Here is a 17231-nt window from a genome sequence, read left to right as displayed (position 1 = left end):
CAAAGTCTCCTCATTGTTGCATTTCTAGTGATGCATAAGCACATTCAAGCTGGAGTAGTACTAGGAAGGGTGACCTCCTACAAAGTCTCAATTATTCACCTCTATGATCATCTCCTAGATCCAATGAGTGTTAGGTGTTCCATTCATTCTCATGAAAGACGGGTTAGTGTGAACCACTATGCATGGATTTGACATGTAAAAAATCTCTCTTGCTTATCAATTGAAGATCTCAAAGAGATTTTTAATGAATGGTTTATAAGGCACAAAACTTGGTGAATGTTCTATACATGGGGTTTCAATCCAAGTGAATTTAGCATAGAATAATCTTAGTTAAGCATGCTCAAGATAGAGTAATACTAGGATGGGTGACCTCCTAAGAAGTTTAGATTCTTCACCTCTACAAGCATCCCCTAGATGCAATGAGTGTTAAGTGTTTCATTCATTCTCATGAGAGACGAGTTCATGTGAACTAGTACTCATGACACATGGAATAATGACTTTGACTCAAAAAACTACACAGTTGAATACTAATAAAAATATTGTAATTTGGCTTACTCAAAATTTTTGACCAAGTTAAAATTTCTAAATGTATTATGAGCATGTAAAAGAAAATCCTAGCCATAAATAATTGTGTATCTTTCTCATATATTTTCCATATATGTTTAAATAAATTTTAACAATTTTAATCATCCAAACTAAAATCAATACAACACTTATGATATAATTAATGCACAAGATGTTAATTTTAGACCAATTTTTTGTGAATTTTAAGTTAGAGTGAGTTTCTTAGAATGTAATTTCTAATGTTTACTTATTATTTCAATTAACTAAAACAAACCTTCATAATGAGATTTCAATATTTAATCCTAGGACTTAAAACCATTATAATTTAAAAATGGGAAACATTTGTATAATATCTAACATTGGAAAGTTTCTAAAATATTATACAAAATACAATTTAAATATTATACAACTTAGAAACCATAAATAATTAGAAAAATACCAATTAGCATGAGATCTTAAGGAAACCTAAAATTTTCCATTTTGATCAAATAATCCATACCTCGATCGACTAAAAATTTGGAGGTTATATACTTTTTCTCCTATGATTTCAATCGGTGTCCATTTCAATCTTCAATCTAGTGTGAAGAATGTTGATTTTCGTGTTAGTGACAGTTTAATTCTTCGCTAAAAATTTGATGGGTTGGATTTAAACTATTTCAAAGATGAATTGATTCAAAAAATAAGAGAGGATTACAAAGGATCAGGGATTTTCTATGTAGTGAACCATGTAATTTTGGCAGATCTTGTAGATGCGATGTCCCAAATCAAGAAATTAAGTGCAATGCATGTTGAAGTTAAAGAAAGAGCGAGAAAAATCTTGCCTCATGGTGGAAACCCTAAATTTTGGTACAAATTTTACTTATGTATTATAGTATTTTCAGAGTTCTAAAATTTGATTGTCTCTAAAAATAGTTATAATACTTATTGGCTCTATATTTACAAACTATTTTTCAAAATGCTTTAGAGAAATGTTCTCACATGGATATGTTTACCAAATGTGGAATTGTTTTTTAAAGATATGCATAGTTTAAAATTGAATTTCTCAACCATTGTCAATACACCTCTTTTTATGTGGCAGAATGGGAATTTGAGAACAAGATATGGACATCCATTTAAAAATAAATAGTAGAGAATTTGGCCCAATATTGAGGTTGAAAATGATTTGGCAAATATAATGTAAAATATGGATGCACAGAAGACACATCAATTGTTTGACATAATGCGACATTTCATTTAACATAATCAATAAAGAATTTACATATGATGATTTGGTGAAAGAGACCTGGAAAAAAATATAGATGTGTATCAAGGAAAAATGGAGAAGATTCTATTAAATGTTAAATTTGCTTCATTTACACACATTTTCTCTTCCATTTCAAATGCCCATATCAAGTGCAATGCTCCATGGTATATGATACCAAACCTGCTACACTCTTCGGCTGCAAGAAGTTCAATGACACCAATAGAGGAGGACGCACTTTTTTTGGATCTCGAGGATTGCAAGCTTTCTGCGAATTCCTCAGATGCTATTTTTTGTGAGCTTATAGATTATTCAGTCTTACCAAGCAAGGAGGATGAGGGGAAGCATTATTCAAATGCAATTAAGAGTCCCCTAGGAGATGGAGGGTTGGTGGATAGGGTATGGAAACACTAGAGGAATTTGGGAGAGCCCAAATTCATAGTTGCACCCATGGTGCACCAATCTGAGCTGCCTTTCAGAATGCTTTGTAGAAAGTATGGAGCTATAGTTTCTTATACTCCTATGCTTCATTCCTGTATCTTTGCCAAATACCTATAATATCAAAGTGTTGAGTTCACTACTTGTAAGGAATATTGCCCTTTGTTCGTGCAGTTTATTGCAAATGACCCTGAAAGGTTGGTGGCTACTATTCAGATTGTTCAACCTTATTGTGATTACATTGATATTAATTTTGGGTGCCCAAAACATATCACCAAAGGAGGTAATTAAGGAGCTTATTTGATGTACAACTTGCCTCTGGTGAAGTCACTCGTTGAAAATATAGCATCTAATCTACCTGTGCATGTATCTTTTAAGATTCAGATATTTCCATTGCTTGAGGACACCATAGCTTATGCAAAGATGATCTCTCCTCACTATCCATGGAAGAACTAGGGATAAAAAAGATGGAAGTAATAGAGCATACTGGTCTAGCATTAAAGTTGTTAAGAAGGCATCTAGTATCTAATCTATCTATGCCTTATCTAGTAAGATTTAGATATTTCCATTTCTTGAGTAATCCATAGCTTATGCAAAGATGCTCTCTCCTTGCTATCCATGGAAGAAATAGGGATAAAAAATATGGAAGTAACAGAGCATACTGGTCTAGCATTAAAGCTGTTAAGAAGGTCTCTAGCATCTAATCTATCTGTGCATGTATCTAGTAAGATAAAGATATTTCCATTGCTTGAGTAAACCATAGCTTATGCAAAGATGCTCTCTCCTCATTATCCATGGAAGAACTAGGGATCAAAAAGATGGAAGGAATAGAGCATACTAGTCTAGCATTAAAGTTGTTAAGAAGGCATCTAGCATCTAATCTATCTGTGCCTATATCTAGTAAGATTCAGATATTTCCATTGCTTGAGTAAACCATAGCTTATGAAAAGATGCTCTCTCCTTATTGTCCATGGAAGAACTAGGGATCAAAAAAATGGAAGTAACATAGCAGACTAAGCTAGCATTAAATTAGTTAAGAAGGCACATAGGATTCTCGTATTAGCTAATGGGAATATAAGGCATTTGCAAGATGTTTATGATTTTTTAAGAGAAATTGGAGTAGATGGAATTTTATCAACTAATTCCCTCCTCCAAAACCCTACACTATTTGTAGGGTATCAGTTGGAAACAAAATGGTCTAATAATGTAATTTTCTAAGTAGGAGTATTGGAGAAGTATAAGAAGCTAAAACATTCTGAGAATGGATTTGAAAAAGCATTGGATCAAGCCACTTTTCTCTTGAAATATTTTGATCTCTGTGAAACATATCCAGTTGTCTGGCATATGATTTGAGCCCATGTGCATTGAATGTTAGGTGATTGGTTCAGGATCTGAGTGATGGGAGACCCCTCCAACATGGCCAATCATGGCAAGAGTTTGCAATAGTGGAAAAATTTCAAATCTATGAACCATGGGGTACAAATTGTTTATGAAGTAGCAATATTATGTTTTAATGGTGAAATATAGCATTAAAATGTATTATAAAGGCATTTCCCTTGTATTAGGAAAGAGATCTCCATGAGGAGAAAATGAGGCATTAAAAGTGGAAATATGGTTTTAATAACCATCATTAAATAACCACTATGCACACTTTAAAAAGAAAGTGGAAAACCGAATGATGTAGTTAGGATCAACAAGCAAGAAAAGACGTGAGTTGAGAGTCTTTTGAGGAGAAATTTGGAGGGCTCTCTAGCAATAGCTAGAGAGCCAAGTATTGTAAAAGCTTTGCTAAGTTGAAGCATTTTTTTGTTACATCAGAGTGGTATCAGAGCTAGCGAATGGTCTGGTGACATTGCAGTGGGAAGAAGCATAAATGGTTGCATTAATCCATCAAGCTGCAGGAAGAACGAAGAGAGTTCTTGGGAAGGTCTCAGGCGGAGATCTCGGTATTGTCTCCATGAGGATGAAGCTGGGTAGAAGGTGCAAGAAGCAACCACTGAGCGAGAGTGGGAAGCATCTTCCAGAATCTTCGATGGCTACGATGACCATATAGTAGCAGTATGAAGAATGGTGGACAACAATGACAATGCAAGGACGTCATCAGAGTGACACAACAAAAGCTAAAGAGTGAAAGACCACGAAGAAGAAGCAAGCACATTTCCTTGGGACAAGGAAATTTGTCAGTCCGGGAGTTTGATGGGAGACCCCTCCAACATGGCCAATCATGGCAAGAGTTTGCAATAGTGGAAAAATTTCAAATCTGGGAACCATGGGGTACAAATTGTTTATGAAGTAGCAATATTATGTTTTAATGGTGAAATATAGCATTAAAATGTATTATAAAGGCATTTCCCTTGTATTAGGAAAGAGATCTCCATGAGGAGACAATAATGCATTAAAATAGGAAATATGGTTTTGTAACCATAACTATGTAACCGATTGCAACTCTTTAATAGAGAGCAAGTATAAGGAAAGAGGGGGATAGGGGTGAAAAGAGAGAGTTAGAGTTTTGAGATTCTTAAAGGGAAAAATATCTCAAGGGCCCTCTGGTAGCAGCCAGAGAGCCAAGCATTGTAAAAGCTTGGTTAAGCATTAATGAATAGTTTTTTTTGTGTGCAGTTTTGTTTTGTTCCTATCGTTTTGTTCTTCTCTTTATGCATTCAATTTTGCTTTAGATCTCTATTGAATGAGCATGGAAAAGAGTGATCATTGTTTATTGGCAAAGAATATTGGTTTCAAAACTATTATTGGAACCACGAACCAGCTTGGAAAAGTTGAGGAAATCTGAGCATGAGCGACATCAACACATTAATTGGAGAAACATTTTGTTACAAAAATTTGGGTCTTCTTGCGAGGGTCATCTCTCACAAACCCACCATTGGATTTCTCTCCATTTTTGATATGTTTGAAAGAACCTAATTGCACAGCTTCTCACTGGAGCAATTTGGCAGATGTTATGTCTATAAAAAGTTATTAAGGTCTGTTTACGAGTCTATGAAGAGAGGCAGCTTAAGTGTAGAAAGGTGGCAGCATTATTATTAAGGTGGTAAACAATATAGATTCAAATGCTATGATAATTAGAGTTTTATTTCTATAAGAATAAGCATAATGGAGCTAAGGTGATTAGTATGGTATTATCATAGCCCAATAATGTCCATTGTTAGGCTGATAGTGAGTATGAAAACCCAAGAAACCTAAGAGCAATGCCAATTAGATTGAAGATTCAGTTATGAAAATGATTTAAGTCTGAAGATTGAAGCACCGGACAGACATTTAGTTGGTCTTTTCATTGAACATGGGGTGGAAGCATTTTTTTGTTACATCACTGAGCAACACAATTCGAGATGACTTCCTTCCATCATTGAGAACAAGTATAGGTGTGAATTGAGTGTTTATACTCTACATAAATGATGAGAAAGAAGGGGATATGTAATAATGAAAGCTCTAGTTTTTTTCAAAAATAGTAATATAGCACCGTATTTTTTATAGGATCATCCTCTTCTTTTCTATTTAATGGAAACATTCTTCTTGAGATAAAAAAATTAAAAAATAGAATCTTTTATGAATATTTTTCAAGGGAATATTTTATAGCACACATCAAACCCTACATTTTAAATTATAAAATCCTTAGAAGACCAGAAATTCCTATTGTCTAGATGGTTAATTTCTACACATGCATTTCTGCCTTTCCACAAATTGTTATCTTTGACAATTGAATGGTATGCTTGAGCTCATGTAATAGAAGAAAATATTTTAGAATATTTAGAGAGAAAAATGTGTATATTTGTAAGATCATTTTTATCATCTTTGTTGTTAGTTTTGTCAACAATTTCAATAGTTTTTAATAGCAATATCACAATGACTTTTGTGGAAAATAGCTCCTATTTATTAATTGATGATCTTGAGGGGCTTTCTAAAGAATTTTTCATAAGACACAACACTTAGTAAAGGTTTTTCAAATTGAGTTGCATAAGAAAAAAAAAAATATAAACACATGACACCATTTGGAAATCTTATTTGGGTTGAGCACAACTAGTTGGACATTTTATCAGTGCTAAGAAATGCCACAGATGTAACTTTTAGGGTACAAGTCAAATATCATTTGCCTCTAGTGAAGATAATAGCTTGAAAATATGTTGACACCTATTGTACTTCTAAAATTAACTTATTTTTCTAATAGGTACACCTAATGTTTGTCCCTCTAGAGCTTTTCTACTCACTGATGTTTTGTATTTCAATTTTCATATTTTTCTTTTATAGAGAAGATCAATGTCCTATTTTATTCTAATGAATGCAATAACTACATCTCTAGATGGCCATGTTAATATTTCTATTATTAAGTGTATCTTTTGTTATTCAACATAGCATGATGTTGAATGGAATAATTGTAAAAAACAACCAGTGTCCCTTCGCCCTGCATTGGAATAAAATAAGTGACCTTCAATAAATGCTTTCTACATATTGTCCTTGATTTATTTATTTTATTCACTTCTTATTTAATTTTCTTTTAAATCCTATGAGAACCATATTCCTTATTTAGTTGAGTGCTTAGCTATCCTCTAGAAGTGATCAGAATAGTTTTTCATGTGGTAATCATTTTATATTTTAAATAGTTCTGATGTGACAATTGGTTTTTTATTTTTTTTATTTTTTTTACAATTTGTGTATTTTCCTTATTGGTAATAAGAGACAAGTTTATTGTGCACAACATTCTAAAAAATGATCCAGAACTCTATTTTGTCTCAGCTATTCTCAAAAGAAGGAAGATATATGAGGCTTCTATTCCTTTCTATTTGTTAGAACCCTCATCTATACAGCTAAAAACACTTGACATATTGGAAATTCTTGTAGAAGTAATATACGATGGGAGCTACTATGTTAAGGGACCAATTCATCTTCCATGGACCATGAGTTTTTAAGCAGTGATGATGATTAAATTATTAGTCAATTTGTTTGATTATTTGAGAAATGACTCACATCTTCAAGCTATAGCATATGTCAGTATCCTTCCAGAACTTTTGGATATCCAATAATCTCAAACTTCAATGATAACATTTTCTACATTTCAGGTTCATGTTGCTTCCTTAAAACTGAACATCATATGCACTAGCAAACAATATCTAATACTAACCTTAAATATTATCATTCATTCCATTGGAAACTAGTGCTCTACATCTTGTGAATTTGGAAATCATTACCCAACTGAGAATCACTATGATGATACTAGTATAGTCCTTAACAGAGGCCATTGCATCAGTAGGGATAGTATACCAGAGCCTAAGGATGAGGTGTCCATCTTCAATATTTACTAGACATGTTCTAACCTAACCTATAGCCCTCTTCCTATTCTCTTCACTCCCTTCAATTCTAGTTTTTGATTCCAATCCATTCTATCAACATCTTATACAATAGTTTTCCAAAATGTAGAATATAAATCATTTTGATCTACAAGTTGGGATTTGGTAGCATAGGAATATAACTGCACCTACTAAACAAGTTGGGCTTGGGAAGGGCACTCAGATGGGTTAGAGGTTGTTGTTCCTGCTACATCCACATTATTTGAAGACCCTCTGGCTTCTCTAGTATTAGATCTTTTTCTTTGGGTTTCTTGCAAAACAATGAAAAAAGGGAAAAAAAGTGCAACAAAGTTGTGTAATAAACAAATGGAAAATGAAAAAAATACTTGGAATGAAGAAGATTTGATGGAAAAACCTCAACATTTAGCCAAGTTGGTAGGAAGAGATGTTACAATTGTCTGGAGATACATATGAAAGTCTTGCAATATAAGTAGTAGTAGCTCTGTTATTGAGGTTTAGGATAAGTTGAAGAAGCTTGAGGGAGAGAAGAACTTCTTAAGATAGCAACCATGTATATATGAATTTCATACTTCTGGGAACTAGTAACTTGAATTTTTAAAGAATATTTTCTATACCCAAAATGAATAAGGTAAGTCACCATTTGCATTGAAGTTACAACTATAGAAGTAGTCTAGTAGATGCTTATTGCTTGAGCTCATTGTGCTTAATTGATTCTATTATATAGAGAATGTTTGAGGAAATAATAACAAACTAGAAGTAATGAGAAAAAGGAGAAACATTGGTAAGGCTATTTGCATCATTTTTTCAATGGGTACAGTAGATATTGATTGATTTGTTAGCATTATGGTTTGTCTTACTACTACAAACTTGTGACAAATAATTAATGGGTAGGATGTTTGTTATAAAACATTTATATTAGCTAGAGTTAAGCTCAATGCTACTACATACCATAGAAATACTTTTGATCTTTGAGATGACTATAAATAGTTTGTTTCACAAAAAAAATTGTTGTCTAATATTTATAGCCTACTTAAATATGCCTTAGTATTGTGTCATGCTCTTGTGAATTCTACCACTTATCTATGTTTTGGTTTTTAAAATGGCATCCAAATTTAGATAGAATATAAACTCCTTGCGTGCAATTCATGTTCATTGTCCAAGTTGAGAGTAAAAATATTGGAAATTAAATAATAATAAGATATAATGCTTCCAAATTTTTAGAGTAATGTGTGTGCTATTAGACTTAATATATGTTTCAAAGGTGTTTTAATGTAATCAAGTATTTTATGCAGATTGCGGGGCCAGGCTCTTTGGCAGAATTTTGTCAACTTTCAAGAGGTCTAGATCTAACTCTAGTGCAACCTTCTTATGGTCATGGTGCTATCGGAAAGAGAAGAAATTTTGACCTTGGTGCTATAGGTGATAATTTGGTTGGTTCAATTGACAATTCTAGAGGAGCACATGATCACATTTACAATCTCTAGATGCTTGATGCAACATACCACAAGCTTCCTCAATCCAAAGATTCAAAATGCTTGAGGAGGTATGTACCTATACGTAAGATTTCCTCTATAGTAAAAAAAGAAGCTTAAACATATTATTCATATGCATGATATGGAAGGTGGACATGACTATATTTTAGGTCTGTTATTTAATTATGTTGATTCATCATCTATGAAATGTGCAGAGATAAGCTGCTATAACACTTGCAAGCTTTCCTCAAGTTCAATTGCCAATATTTGAAAATACTACCTTTTGGGAGCACTTGGATTACATATACTCTCTTTTTTTCTTTTTACTACCAGCAGGTAGGGTACAATTCTACAAGATTAATACTCAATGGTTTTAAATCAACACAAGCTCTTTATATTGAATGTTATTTATCTAGTAAAGATACATCCTGGCTTGAAAACATGACAGAATACATATCAACAATATTGCAAGAGAATTGAAGAAAGAGTCATGGAGGAATCATAGGAAATATAATACATGGTTCCAAAGACATGAGGAACTGAAAGTCACAATAGATGAATATGAGCATGGTACATATGTGCACTTTAATTTTAACATATTGCATGATGACTACCAACATGGTTGGTATGATATTTTTCAAGTTTTGTGTTTTGTCATAATTTCTCAATGAATTATTTTGGATAAATATGTAGGTTCTTGTTGCTACCATGAACAAAGTATATCATAAGAAGAGTGTATCATGTTACAGTGACCATGATCATGGTAGATCTAATGTTGGGAAGACAACTTTGTCAATTTTTTGCATTATTCTTTAAAGGGTACTAGCTCAATGGAAGAGCACCTACTTTATAAGTAGAAGGATGGTGGTTCAATTCCATCATGCCCTAATATGACTAAATTATTGATTAAATAAACCACCAAATAAACTACCAATTATATTACCAAATATACTACCATATATACTACAAAATATACTACCCAAAAAACTACCAAATATACTACCAAATCAACTACTAAATATACTACCAAATCAACTACCAAATATACTACCCAAAAAATACCAAATATACTACCAAATAAACTACATGTAAACTACCAAGTAACAATAATAAGTGACTAAATCAATGACTTAATCAATGATTAAAATAGTTTGGTCATAAATTTGGTTGGGAGATAAATGTCTAGAAATAAATTACCATTAGTCACGTGATCAAAATTAGTCACATATCTACAATTTTTAGTAGTTTATTTAGTAATACATTGTTGTTTTTGTACTAGCAAAGTTTGTTTGAGGAATCATACATTGCAGATTTAGGAGACGTCATCAATGATTTAAATCTTCTCTTTGATGAAGATGCTCCTTCTTTAGTTGTTGTGAGGGGACACTTTGACCCTCACACTCATACTCCACATGATCAATCTTTTGAGGTTCAAGTGACTATGGATCTATTGTCACAAAAATTTGCACCCTAGTCCAAATTTTTAATCTAAGGACAACCTTGTGAAACATGGAAACAATCTCCAAGTTGTGGAACTTGAATAATGAGGCCGAGTCTCTAGAGAAGGCTAGCTTCCTTTACTATTAGGATGCACCTAGACTATACTTGGAGAGGAAAATGAAAGGAGAATGCCTAAAAGTGAACTACTTAATCTATTCTGAGGTCATGCACCAAAATAGGATGTTCAAACCAATCTTTGCCTATACATGCAAATTACAATTATCATAACAATGCAAAGATATACAGATTCAAAATTGTTTTGATCCAATAGCCACATGTAGATTAGACAACCAAATGAGTGACACAAGGGAGAAGAGATTCACTTCTTATCATTCATAGGCCAAAAGAGATACCAACATGTAGGTTATAGATATCCACAATACATCAAAGAGAGGCAAATAAAGCTTGTACAATGCATCAATGGCTGAAAGAGATAAGACTGAGTGCCATATAATTTAGAGGCAAAAAGGGAATCTACAGTAGTATGCTAGAGCAATAATAGAGAAACAAAGAAGGTCCAAACCTAAGAAAGATTACAAAATCTACTTTTATTGTATAAGCATAACTTAGATAGCTTCCACTCTAAGATAAAACTCAAAAAATGCATTCAAATTTCTGGAGAATAATTACTACAAACTGAAAAAGATCTTATCACAATGCAAATCCAGACATGGAATATCTCTTATACACCAAAGAATCTCTGAGAGGATAGGAATGATGGCCATTAATCTTTTGACTAAGTAGATGGATCAAGAGGTGGTGATGGAGTGTTCTTTCACATTTATTAGACCTGGGGAATAATGAAAGTGGTTGTAGGAGATCAAAAGGATTGAATCTATCATCAAAGAGTTGCTTTCTCTATCATCAATTTTCCAAATCAAATAAAAAGAATAGGTCAAATATATTCAACTATCACTCTATAACTTTCTTGCTATCTGATTGATCAGGAACTCCTCTTTTTCTAGTTTGGTGAGTGAAGCTCCTTATATATTTTTTGTCAACACTAAAACTCACAATCCTACACTTGTCAACTATGGTCAAACCCTTCATGTCACCTTTTGTTCATAACCCTAACTTCTATGATCTTATGATTACCTATACCTTGTAGCATCAAGCCCATCCTTCATTCTCCTTATGATCCTTTTACAAAAACAATACCTATGATTCATCATAATGTCAGTAATCATGGCAATAACCCTTGTAATCCTATGATTGTGGTTTAACTATCTTTTGTCATGACCTTGGGAGGCATCCTTTCTTGTACTTGCAACCTTATGATAGAGGAATATCATAAGATTAGAACACCTAACATCTATCTAAAATTTGCCTCCACCCCTTTCTTGCCTTGTGATCTTATGACTCTTAAGATCATATGACCAACCTTCCCCTTCATAGCATCAACAACCTGTGAAGTCAACCCTATGATCCTACAATTGTTAACTTTTGTGGTGTCAAAATACATATCACTTTGACTTATAATCATATGAGATATCTAATATCATGACAACCTGATGCTATGCCAATGCTCCACCTCATGTCCTTGGAAGACATCCTTGCAATACCTACAATCTCACAATCATTTATTATCATAACATCATGAAAGACTTTTCTTTGGATTACGATCCTTCGACTATTTGTGATGTCATGAGAACTTGAAACTCAACTAACAAGAGCCTCATATCATCTTATCACTGCTTGATTCACCTAATGATCCTCCAATACATGAGTTATCATAAGATGGAGACCATACCATTTTTTTGTGGCTCTGGGACTTGAAATATAACATGAACTTGAATCTCATGACCATTGGTTGGGTTTAAATATTTTAATTCAATCCTTAGCTAGAGGACACCTTTGGCCAACATGATCCTTATGTACAACAACTATAGGAGGTCTTTATATCTTCAAAGGAGACAATTGAGTCTTTAGTACCCGTTCTACATTCATCGTCACTAGATCTTGAATTTTTGTATTCAATAGAGCGGTTTAGTGCACCTATTTTGGAAGGGCTAACCTTCAATATCAACATGGGGACATTTGATAAGTTTTCAAAGATTCTACATTTTTTGAGGTTTATTTGTATAGATTGGGGAGATGTTTCTCATACACCTTGATTCTCCCTAAAGGAAGGAATGTGGTTTAGTTTTCATGGAGGAATTTATGCATCAAGCTTGGAGCATCAATCAGTGGTGTACATTCTCTATTGAGGGGCTACTTGGTATCTCTTCCATTGTTATCCTCCTATGGAGGGATTTTCTATTGTAAATACATGATGTATTTCATAATGGGGGTGGGGGGGATGTGTCTTGAGTACTCCATCCATCATGCATCTTGATTTTAATCTCTCTTTTTGGGGGAGGGTTTTTCCCATGAGGTTTTCCCTCTTTCTTCTCTTTATGAGAGATTTCATGTTTTATGAACTTTGTACATGGGTACCTAACATGGCCTAGTAGCTAGGACTCATCTTTCATTTCATGTATCTTTGTGTGCTTAAGTATTTCTCCCTAAGTTACACTTAAGGGGGGTGTTAGAGTAAACTAGATTTTCCCAATTTCACTCTTTACTTTAGTTTACTTGGGTGATTTCAGTTTACTTATTTAGGATTTATTGTGAGATATTATGAGACATATATTTATTCCTCATAAGGATTGAACATATCTCTTTATTTCTCATATGCCACCTACCTTTGGTAGGTGCCTAACTTTGGTAGGAGTCAAACTTCAGTAGGTGCCCAACTTTGACTCTTACCTATATATGTATATGAACAATGTTAGTATGCTAATAGAAACCAAATTTAAATAAAGGTTCTACAAACTAAACAAAATTCATAAACTTCAAGATAGACTAAGATGAGCTCTCAATTAAGAATATGAGCCATTAATGGGCTCTCTCAATAAGAAGCTCTCTTGTTGAGTGGCTTTGTCTAAATAGATAGGATGTATGCTCAAGCTTATGCTTCAAAAATGGCTTCAAATGGAGTTGGAATTTGGGTGTGAGTGTATGGTTTTGATGTAAAATGGCTTCTCAAAATGGCATTATGACTTTACTTCATGGATTGTGTTATTTTGCAAAGGGGAAGGATCCAATTTATAGGCAAGAGGCTTGAGGGATTGAGGGCTAAGATGCAAGGATGGGAAAAAGCTCATGGAGGGCTCAGATTGCATGAGAGGAGAGCACATGGATTGTGCTTCCTTATAGCCAATCAGGGAGTGACACATGTCACAGGGTGAGAGGATGGAGGAAAGGGGAAGGATGAGTCAACAAAGGAGTCTCAAGGGATAAAATCTTCATAAAGACCCTCATAATGGCTTGTAAGAGCAATAAAAGGGCTTGGAAGAGTCATTTATGGCCTAGTGGGCTTCATAAAGTTTTATGGTTGAGATATTTTGAGGGAGATGAGAGAAATTTTGACTTGGGCTTGATTAGGAGGGTTTTAAGCTTGCTTAGGCTTGTGCAAATGATTAGAGGATGGATTAGGATGGTTTAGGATTAGCTTAGGGATAGGCAAGTGGATGGAATTTAATGAGGGTGGGTGAAAGAGGAGATATTTGTTAACTTTGGCTTGGGTTAGTAAGTCTTAACCCATGTTTAGAGAATGTGACAAGGTTAGGAGGGGATTAGGATTAGGTTTAAAGACATCTTCTAGAAGAGTCTAGACTTTGGATGAGGATAAAGACTTTCTAGAATAGTCTAGAATTTCCTACGGTGAGGATGAAGACTTCCTAGAAGAGTCTAGAACTTCTTAGAATGAGGATAAATTAGATTTTTAGGAAATAAATAAAGTTTTATTTATTTCAAGGGTTTGGGTAGAGGAGATATTTATTAAAACTTTTTTAATAAACATGAGGATTAATATTTAATCTTAATTAAATATTTTGAGTTGGGATTAGGGGTAGGAAATGATGGGATTAGCCTTTAATCAAAATTAAAAAAGGATTAGAAGATTTTTGGAAGAGATTAGTGGTCTTAAGGAAATTGGCCAAGTTTTGGGCAAAAAACAAATTTTTTATTTATTTTGGGTTTTTTGGTCAATTTATTAATTAAATAATTAATAAGTAAGGAAATAATGTTTAAATAAGATTTAAACATTTTTGGGAGGGATTCCTTAATTAAATATTTTTAATTAAGATAAAGGGATTTAATGGCATAAAAATAAATAAATAAATTAAATAATTAATTAATTAATAAATGATGATGTCATCAAAAAATTTTCAGAAAATAAAAATACTTTATTTTCTAAAGGTTTTTAGGTGCCTACAATATAAATAGGCTATCTCACATGTAATAGATGAACAAGACTCAAATCTCTTATTGCAACATTATCATGTAGGTTTTTCTCTTGATAAATATATTGCATATTTGAGATCATATTTGTGTCATTGTGTCAATTCTTCCATGTAGCAAGTATTTTTCTGCCAAATTATAATCCCACTCCTTTAGAATTGTTATACAATTTCTAACATATTTGAGATTCATTTATATTGTTCCTTTTGTGTTGTTGAGTATTATGTTATAAGTTCCATTATTAAATTCTTAGAATAATTATAAATGAGATATCCATATTAGATTCATATAATTACACACTACAAATATCTATTTTGTTCCTTTTAGTAGAATTATTTAAATTGATTATTCAAATAAGATTAATTAGATGCTTAATTATATGATTTATGTACTTGCTAATTTAGCTATTATATATTGTTCATCTACACTTGATTGTGTTTGTTTACTATGTATGACTTATATCCCTAGTAGTGACACACAGAGTTAGTGACCAAACCTTTCATGTTGAGCCAATTGTTAGCGCAATTGATAGTGAGAGATTGTTAGGTGATGATGTAATGAACATATGTAAAAGAGTCATGTTAGTTGTTATATTTTTATTGATGTCAAAGTCTTAATTGGATACATGTTATTCTAACTCAAGGAAGTACCATATCATTTGACTGATGAAGAGGATTTGAAGAAAGTATGATGAACACTATTAGAGATCACAAGCTTAACTAAGTCACACGGTTAATGAAGGGAGACTTTATTCACTAAGTGACTATAGTATTACCTAAGTGATTGCAAAGAAAAAGGAAGATTATAGTACTGCCTGAGCAAGTAAGTATTAACCAATTTATATGTTTGCTAAGTAAATGTAATGTTTAGTGAGTGACAAATAGAAAAACAAGATTGAGAAATCAAAATCTGACGTTGGCTTTTGATGGAAATTTGGAAAGTGTTTGAAGGTCTATTGTGAGAGTCAATGTTTATTGCAAGATTAACAATAAAAAGAATTCAATAAGGGTCTAACAAAGGAAATTGATGAAGGTTAAGGATGGACACAAAGCTCTATGTAAAATTATATTTTCTATGTGTCCATTTATTCATTGTATGAAGAAATTTCATTGTAAACCTAAGATGGATGATTCTAATTAAGCAACAAAAGATGGAAGGATATGGAAGCATTGAAAAATATATTTGAGGAGGAGAAAAATGCCAGTTTAGGTTGTTGAATTGATTTCAAAAGGTTCTGAATATAATCTCATGTTGCTAGCTAGAAGGTGATTATGTTAAAGTGTTAAAGTTTCAATGAGTGTAAATTGTTGAAGAAAGTGAGAGAAGAATGAAGTATTGAGCCAAGTAAATTAAGAAGATAAGAGAGAAGAGAAGAAGAAGAGTTTGTGGAAGATTGAATAAGCCAAGTAGTAAAAGACAGAGAAGGAGCTATACAAGAAAAGGTAGTTGTTATTCTTAACAAATTACTTTACATTGTAATTTTTTAACCATTGTAGTACAAAATTTTGGAAGCATCTATATGGAAAAATCAATTAGTGGTGTTTCTAAGTCGTTTAAATTAGGCCACTCTTTTTAATCCTAGATAGGGAGTGATAAGATTTAGATGATCTTTTTGTGAAATTCTCTAACAAGGCCACTTGAACAAAGTGTACATGTAACCTTTAACAAGGTAGTCTCCTAACAAAGATCACTTCATAAGAGTGAAATTTTTGGCTTACCAATTTGAGGTGGTTTTTCCCTTAATAGAGTTTACATGTTAAAATATTTATGTCAAAATTGTATGAATATTTTTACAATCTACTGTGACTCGGTAATAACTAGGTTATCTCTAGGTAATAACTAGAAATTTACTAACAGTCAATAATGCAAGGAAAATTTTGATAATAGTTTAGAAAGAATTCAATGTATGAGTTAAGTTTAAATTTGGATATGTCTATTGAGTGATTGGATGTATTGAAGTTATTATTATTGATTTTTATGTTTCTTTGATGGTCATGAAAAGTTTGAAGGGACTATGAAATAACTAGACATATTTGATTCACACCTCTTGGTTATTTAACAATTTTGGTATCAAAGAAGAGTTCTTGAAGAAATAAATTAAAGGAACATAAGCTAAAGATCCTTATAAGAGAGACCCAACAAAGCTAAAAAAGGAGAGATTTTTACCATGCCAAGGCCAAAAAATGTTGCATCTTTCAGGTATTAGAGATAATGTCACACATTGGTTATTGGTCCTCTAACTAAAGATCAAATGAATGAAAAGAGGAATCAAAATAGTATGATTATTGATATTGTATCTTTTCTCAATAATTTTGAATTTGATGATGTTGAGAACTATGCCAATGCAAGAAAATGTGGGATAAATCAAAGCTTGTCTATGGTGGAGATGACAATATACGGAGAGCCAAAGATAAA

At 32.8% G+C, this 17231-nt stretch overlaps 2 pseudogenes; both read left to right on the top strand.

Annotated features, from left to right (window-relative positions):
- The first annotated feature begins 1879 nt into the window (after positions 1–1879).
- LOC149559829 (uncharacterized) lies at positions 1880–3637 on the top strand (annotated as a pseudogene).
- A 478-nt stretch (positions 3638–4115) lies between these two features.
- The window catches only part of LOC149559828 (BTB/POZ domain-containing protein At1g21780 pseudogene), a 133819-nt pseudogene continuing 120703 nt past the window's right edge, over positions 4116–17231 (top strand).

Source organism: Cupressus sempervirens, chromosome 4 (assembly GCF_028749045.1).
Source record: "Cupressus sempervirens isolate cs-2001-9-10 chromosome 4, ASM2874904v1, whole genome shotgun sequence".
NCBI classification, from domain to species: Eukaryota; Viridiplantae; Streptophyta; class Pinopsida; order Cupressales; family Cupressaceae; genus Cupressus; species Cupressus sempervirens.
The sequence above is the reverse complement of the archived record's forward strand: the minus strand, read 5'-3'. Positions and strand labels throughout refer to the sequence as shown.